The sequence below is a fragment of the Primulina tabacum genome, chromosome 4 (assembly GCF_025594145.1).
Source record: "Primulina tabacum isolate GXHZ01 chromosome 4, ASM2559414v2, whole genome shotgun sequence".
NCBI classification, from domain to species: domain Eukaryota; kingdom Viridiplantae; phylum Streptophyta; class Magnoliopsida; order Lamiales; family Gesneriaceae; genus Primulina; species Primulina tabacum.
Window position 1 is genome coordinate 23,719,381 of NC_134553.1, and position 8,646 is coordinate 23,728,026.

At 31.6% G+C, this 8,646-nt stretch overlaps 1 non-coding gene across 1 annotated transcript; it reads left to right on the forward strand.

Annotated features, from left to right (window-relative positions):
• The first annotated feature begins 6,895 nt into the window (after window positions 1–6,895).
• On the forward strand, window positions 6,896–7,004 carry LOC142544040 (small nucleolar RNA R71). Its single transcript, XR_012820008.1, has one exon. It is a non-coding gene; the product is annotated as a small nucleolar RNA R71 (small nucleolar RNA).
• The last annotated feature ends 1,642 nt before the right edge of the window (window positions 7,005–8,646 follow it).

An 8,646-nucleotide genomic window follows, 5' to 3' on the forward strand; every position in this document is an offset into this window, starting at 1 on the left:
CCAGGAAATATCAATTTTTTTTCTCAAAATAAGAACACAAGATCTAAACAATAGATAGCCTCTTTAATGATCAATTAAAGGTTGGCAAACTGTTTTCTCAATCCTCTCCACTCACTCACAAAATATGTGTGAGTTTAAAAATTTTAAGCACTATTATCAGGTATATCTTGAGCCATATACTTTAAAAACTGATTTTATCACAATGGTTAATCATTCAAAAAGATTTCATAAATCATATTTTTATAGTGATAAAAATATTAAAATTGACTTTATTTTAATTTAAACATCCTTAGATAGATTATTACAATTTCTAATCTAAACTTTTCAAACATGTAATGTATAATATTTTAGCAAAAATTACTAAGATACAAACAATAAACATGTTTTTATTTTAAAATAATTTTACATGTTTTTATTTTAAAATAATTTTTTTTAATTATTTTTTTTAATTTTTACGTTTGTTCTCCCCTCCAATCAGAATATGACATTGTCCCTAATGTCAAAATAACTATTAATAAAGAGTACATAATATAAGAGATATCACCTGAAATTTTATTGAAGATAACAAACTGAAACAAACGCAAACCAATCCACGATTTTTGAATCAATGATCCAACTTTGTTTTCTTACTGCTTGATTGCGACCAATTGATATTTGTTATCATCGGATCAGGCTTATGAACAAAAGCTTCCAAATCATCAATTAATTGGTCGGCAGTCGAAGCACAGATGAGCATCCGTCGTGAATTTTCTGAAATGAAATTCTGTTCCACAGCTTTATCAAGAAATGTCAACAAACTGTCATAATAATTATTGATATTCAACAAGCCCACAGGTTTATTATGGATATTAAGTTGTGCTCAAGAAACAGTGTGAAAAATTTCTTCTAATGTAACAAAACCACCTGGTAGTGCGATAAAAGCATCAGAATTTTCAATCATTTTGGTGATTCTTTCATACATAGAAGAAACTTTTAATTCCTCCCCAATCGTAACACCTCTAATATTTCCTTCAACTAAAGCTGTAGGAATAATACCTAAAACCTGACTACCTCCAAGATGAGCAGATGTTGAAACAGATTCCATTAACCCAATATTACCTCCCCTATATACCAAGTGAATTTTTCTCTCAGCCAATATCTTTCAAGATTATTCGCTGCTTCTACAAATACTTCATTTTTTTCCAAAACTCGACCCACAAAATACACAAATATTTTTCAATGTTTGTGCAGAGGATCCAACCATGTTTTTACTTTCTTTTTGGTCTGCGAAAATAGAGAAAAAGATGAGAGATTTTATAGGGGTAATATATTATCATGACAAAACTATGGGCCATAGCTGTAAGTAGAATAATCAGAATAAACAGTAAAAATAATAATGACACACATGCATATAAACAGTAGTGTGATTGTGGCTCACAATTTTCCTCTGGATTTACGTCCAGAAACGGCTTCAACGCCTTCTATGAGTCGAGGATATGCTTCCCATCCAATTTTCTTATAAATTGGCAAACATGGTCTTTTTTAGTCGGATTCCCAAGACTATGACACTCATCTTGAAGTTGTTTCCATAAACGGAGAATTTCAATTTGCACATGTCCACTAGAATACGTCTCAAGAGTCAATAAGATGTTATCTAAAGACTCCTTACTCAGCCCATTCTTAATGAAACCAATTTTATCTTCTCTTTTATCGGAAACACATCCCAAAGACCAGCATCGTTTGTCACAAGTCCATCTTGCACACTTATGACAAACCCCTAACCTTTTAGCCCTTTGTTTTTCGCATAAGTGCTTTTTCCTAATCCAGACAAATACCGAATGAGCAATGATTGTGGAACTTCTCCTCCTAATCGGACCTTAGCTTCTATTACAAGACGAATATCTTCTGGAATTTCTTTTTGCATTAACAATCTCAATCTTTCACACCTACCTGCATAAATTTTTCTTAGAACATTTTCAGAAACAGAAGGAAAATATTTACAAATTTTTGAGAGATTTTCATCCATTTTGAAAAGAAAAGAAATGATGTTTTTTTTATTTTTGTATCAGCAATTGTGGGAAACTGATTTAACCGACTATGAGAGTCACTGAGTACCGTTATCCGCCATTTAACCGAGAAAATAAAAAGATTAAGGAAACATGAAATAAAAACAAACAAAATTAAATGCAACATAAAAATTTAAGGATCAGAAAGGGAAATAAACTCATCCTCGAAAGATTTCATTTTCCAAAAATGGTTTAAGCCTTTGTCCATTCACTTTAAAAACATCACCATTTTTAGGATTTTCAATATCCACAGCTCCATAAGGATACACATGCTTTACAACATATGGGCCTGTCCATCTTGATCGTAATTTTCCTGGGAATATGTGAAGTCGAGAATTATAAAGCAAAACTTTTTTACCAATCTCAAAAGATTTTCTAAGAATTGTTTTATCATGAAATGATTTGATTTTTGCTTTGTAAATCCTTGAATTCTCATACGCATCATTTCTGAGTTCATCAAGTTCATTAAGTTGCAATTTGTTGCATTCATCCATGCTTGAATTAAAAGTTTTGATCGCCCAATAAGTTTAGGTTCCAATTCCACAGGCAAATGGCAATGTTTTCCGTAAACCAACCTATAGGGAGACATATTCAATGATGTTTAAAAGCTGTTCGATATGCTCAAAGTGCATCATTAAGTCGCAGAGACCAATCTTTTCTATTTGAGTTAACATGTTTTTTCCAAAATTTTCTTTATCTCCCTATTAGCTAATTCAATTGTCCATTTGTTTGAGGATGATAAGGAGTAGTTACTTTGTGAGTAATACCATATTTTTTCATTAATGAAGCAAATGGTTTATTAACAAAGCGAGTTCCCCCATCACTTATCATGGCTCGAGAAATTCCAAATCTACTAAAAATATTTTCTTTCAAAAATTTAATGACGATTTTATGATCATTTGTTCGACATGGAATTGCTTCTATCCATTTGGAAATATAATCAACTGCAACTAAAATATACAAGTATCCAAACGACGGGGAAAAAGTTCCCATAAAATCAATTCCCCAACAGTCAAAGATTTCAATTTTTCAATGATAGGATTCAAAGGAATCATGTTTTTTTTTGAAATCGCACCCAATTTTTGACAATTTTCATTGATCTTGCAGATTTTGTGGGTGTCTTTAAACAAAGTGGGCCAATAAAATCCACACTGCAAGATTTTTGCAGCCGTTTTCTTTGAAGAAAAATGTCCTCCGCATGCTTCTGAATTACAAAATTTAATGACACTACTTACCTCATTGTCGGGTATGCAACGTCAAAAAATTTGATCTGGACAATACTTGAACAGATACGAATCATCCCAATAAAATTTTTTTACCTCATTCAAAATTTACTTTTATATTGGAAACTCCATTGCGGTGGCATTTTTCCTGTCACAAGAAAATTTACTATGTTAGCAAACCAAGGTGTAGTAGTAACTGAAAATAGATGTTCATCAGGAAAATTATCGTTAATTGGTGTCATTTCACAAGATGATCATGTTACTAGTCTCGATAAATGATCGGCTACGACATTCTCGGTTCCTTTTTTATCTTTAATTACAATGTCAAATTCTTGGAGCAACAAAATCCATCGTATCAGTCGTGGCTTTGCATCTTGTTTGGTCAACAAATATCTAAAAGCAGAATAATCAGTAAACACAATAGTCGTTGATCCAATCAAATAAGAACGAAATTTATCTAATGCAAATATTACAGCAAGTAGTTCTTTTTCAGTTGTGGAGTAATTCATTTGAGCATTCTTTAAAGTTCTACTTGTATAATATATCACGTAAGGCTTACCGTTTCTTCTTTGACCTAGTACTGCACCTACTGCATAATCACTCGTATCGCACATGATTTCAAATGGTAAAGACCAATCAGGAGGTTGCATGATAGGAGTTGATGTTAAATGTCGAATAATTTTATCAAAAGCGTTTTGACAGTCTTGAGTCCACTCAAATGCAGTGTCTTTTGTTAAGAGGTTACAAATGGGTTTAGAGATTGAACTAAAGTCCTTTATAAACCTCCTATAAAATCCAACATGTCCCAAAAATGAGCGAATTTCTTTAATGGTTTTTGGAGGGGGTAAATTGGCAATGACATCAACTTTGGCTTTATCAACTTCAATTCCATGAGATGACACGACATGTCCCAAAACAATCCCAGAAGTAATCATGTAATGACATTTTTCCCAATTTAAAATAAGGACATTTTTCCTCGCATCTTTTTAAAACTTTTTCTAAATTTTCAAGACATTTATCAAATGTATTCCAAAAAACAGTTAAATCATCCATGAAAATCTCCAAACAATTTTCAACCATGTCGCTAAAAATGCTTAGCATACATCTTTGAAATGTTGCTGGGGCATTGCATAACCCAAATGACATCTTTCTAAATGCAAATGTTCCAAAAGGGCATGTGAATGTAGTTTTATCTTGATCTTCGAGTGCAATGGGAATTTGATATTAACCTGAATATCCATCAAGAAAATAGTAGTATGGATGACCTGCTACTCTTTCTAAAATTTGATCCAAAAATGGTAAAGGAAAATGATCTTTTCTAGTGGAGTCATTTAATTTTCTATAATCAATACACATCCGCCAACTAGATGGGACTCGACTTGTTAACAATTCACCTTTTTCATTTTTTATCACTGTGATGTCCTGATTTTTTTGGAACTACTTGTGTTGGGCTTACCCACTTACTATCAGAAATAGGGTAGATAATCCCAACATCAAAGTAGTTTGAGAACATCAGTTTTCACAACATCTTTCATGTGTGGATTTAATCTCCTTTGGGGTTGTTGAGATATTTTTGCATTTTCTTCTAAGTGAATTTTGTGAGTGCAAATTAGTGGATTAATGCCCTTGAGATCTTTTAGTGTCCAACTAATTGCATTTTTATGTCTTTTAAGCATATCAACTAATTTACCTTCTTGATCACTTGCTAGTTTGGAAGAAATTACTACCGGATATATTTCATCTTCTCCAAGAAATGCATACTTCAATTCTTCTGGAAAGGGTTTTAACTCCAATATGGGTGGTTCGTCTTTGTTCTCATACTTTGCCTCAAATTCTTTCTCTGATCCTGGTAACGAGTGATACCTGATAAAATCATCAAGATCAATTTCAATATTTTCTTTAATAATTTCAATTGAACAAATATCTAATTGATCACGAGTACTCCCTTCTTGAATGTTTTCTTCCACAAGAGTTTCAATAAGATTTTCATCTTCACTTTCATCTCCTTTGTCATGTGGTTGCTTACAAAGATTAAAAACATTGAGCTCCAAGGTCATGTTACCAAATGACAGCTTCTTTATTCCATTCCTGCAATTTATAAGAGCAATAGAAGTTGCTAAAAATGGACGACCAAGAATTACAGGAATTGACTTACAAGCTTCGATAGGTTGTGTATTTAAAACTATGAAATCGACAGGATATACAAAGTTATCAACTTGGACCAACACGTCTTCTACCATACCTCTTGACACTTTAACAGATCTATCAGCAAGTAAAAGTGTTACTGAAGTAGATTTTAACTCGCCTAGATTGAGTTATTGATAAACTGAATATGGAAGTAAATTCACACTAGCTGCAAGATCAAGCAAGGCTTTTTTAATCTTTCATTCTCCAATAATACATGAAATAGTAGGACAACCAGGGTCTTTGTATTTCAAAGTATTATTATTTTGAATGATTGCACTTACTTGTTCGGCTAAAAATGCTTTCTTTTTCACATTCAATTTTCTTTTCACAGTGCACAAGTCTTTCAAAAATTTGGCATATGATGGTACCTGTTTTATTGCATTTAATAAAGGAATATTAACTTTTACTTGTTTAAAAATATCATATATATCAGAATTCAAATTTGATTTTTTTTGTATTTTTCAATGCATGAGGGAATGGTGGTGACACTGTCTGTTGAACCTCCTCTTCGCAAGTTATGGGTTCCACATCCTTACCCTTTGGAGTTGATTTATCATCATCTTCACGAGGTTCAGGAATTGATTTTTCCACAACCTTACCACTTCGAAGGGTAATAACAGATTTTACCTGATCCATCGGTTGAGTTCCAGAAGTTTCAGTTTGTGAATGATGATCCTTGGGATTAGGCTGTGGTTGTGAAGGAAATTTACCTTTTTCATGAACATTAAGTGCAGATGCAAATTTAGCAAGAGTATTTTTCACATCTGTCATGATTTGAGCAGTTTGAGTATTGATAGACTCTTGCTTTGCAGTGAAAGAATTCACTAAATCTTCCAAATTTCTTTTAGGTGGAGGAACATAAGGTGCATAATTTTGAAAATTTTGTTGAGTTTGAAAATGTGGTTGCGGAAATTGTGCAGCATTATCATTCTTCCAACTAAAATTTGGATGATTTCGCCAACCTGGATTGTAATTTTGAGAAAATTGTTCAAAATTTGGCCTTTTGAAATTGTTCAAAACATTGACTTGTTCATGGAGACATTCTTTAAAAGAGGGCAAAGTGGGACAATCTTTTGTAGAATGATCACTTGTATCACAGATGTGACACGCGATTTCTTGAATAGCTTTTAATTGACCATTTTTTTTTTCAATTCAAGTGCCTCAACTTTTCTTGCCAAAGAGGTAAATCTAGCTTGGAGATCATGTTCATCTTTTAAGGTGTACATACCTCCACCAGATGTGGGAGATTGAATCTTGTTTGATGGTTCGATTGTACCTATAGTGTCCCAATTTTGAGCATTTTCTGCTAATGAATCGAGATACTCAATTGCATCATTTGGATCTTTATCTTCAAATGTTCCATTACACATAAATTCAACCATTTGCCTATCTTTAGGTGTTAAGCCTTCATAAAATTGAGAAACAACTCTCCAAATTTCAAAACCATGATGTGGACAAAGATTAACCAATTCTTTGTATCTATCCCAACACTGATAAAAAGTTTCTCCTTGTTTTTGAGTGAAAGTGATGATTTGCCTTCTGAAAGAATTTGTTCTATGAGATGGAAAAAAAATTTTCAAAAATTGTTGTTGCAATTCATCCCAAGTTCGAATGGATCCCGATCTAAGATTTTGTAGCCAAGTTTTAGCTTTATCTTTTAAAGAAAAAGGAAAAAGCTTAAGTCGAATGGTGTTCATGCTTCAATTTAGATCATTATATGTGTTGCACACTTCTTCAAACTCTCGTAAATGCATGTATGGATTTTCATAATCTAAGCCATGAAAATTGGGTAAAAGTTGGATAATACCAGGCTTAAAATTGAAATGAGATGCATCAGGGGGAAAATCTAGACATGAAGGTGCACTAGTACGTGTAGGATTCATGTGATCTCTAAGTGTTCTTCGTCTATCATGATCATGTTGAGATTGAATTTCATCTTCATTTTCTTGGATGGGTTCTTCCGCCATGTTTTGTAAAAATAAATGGTTATTTCGAATGAGTCGACCACTAAGTGTACGTGACCAAATGCTCATGCAAATGCAAATGCAAAAGAATAAAAACACACTAAAGCAATAAAAATTCAAATAAAGAAAAATAAACTATAAACAAAATTAAATAGACTTGAAATTAAATTATACTTCCCCGGCAACGGCGCCAAAACTTGTTGCGAATTTGATTGTTGTACTCCCAAGAGCAGGTTGTCAACAAGTAGTATAATTCGGTGAGTCCGAATATCGTATCCACAGGGAAGTCAAGGTAATTACAAGTCCACTACAATGTCTTTTGTTTTTTTGTTTATGTTTTTTTTCATTTAATGGTTTGAATCTTTAATTGGTAATTTTTAATTGTTCAAATTTTAATTTAAGTAGTTGAGATTAAAGGATCCACTCTTGGTATTTTAATAAAGTTAACATTAATGAACATTATTGAAATCCACTTAATAAAATGGTTCCAATATATATTAAATAATCATATTTTTATTATGTTATATATTATTATCTTATAAATATATAATATATACCAAAACTTGTAAATGTTGTCAAGTATTTATTGTGCTATATATATATATTTGTAAACACTAAATCAAGGTTCCACTTTAAATGGTTGGTAAAACCAAACAAACATTTAAATGGTACCTAAGAAATTAATATTATGATATTAATATATAATAAATCAAGGCATCAACTTTAAATGGTTGGTAAAACCAAACTAACATTTAAATGGTTCCAAGAAATTAATATTATGATATAATTATATAATAAATCAAGGCATCCACTTTAAATGGTTGGTAAAACCAAACAAACATTTAAATGGTACCAAGAAATTAATATTATGATATATTCATATATAATAAATCAAGGACATCCACTTTAAATGGTTGGTAACACTAAACTAACATTTAAATGGTTCCAAGAATTTAGTATAACATATAGCAACAATAAATCAAAACTCCCACTTATAAGTAGAGTATAATAATACGTAAAGAAATAAATATAATATAAACAATAAATATTAATGGTTAAATAATATAAAACATAGATTCTTACCTTTTAATAACCTTATTATCATGTCAATGAGTTTTACCTTTTCATCTCAACTTTGGGAAGTTAGCTACTCATTACTCAAAGTGTAAAACTTTGAATATGAATTTTGTTTGCTAATTATATTTAAATGAAAAATAAAGGAAAAAC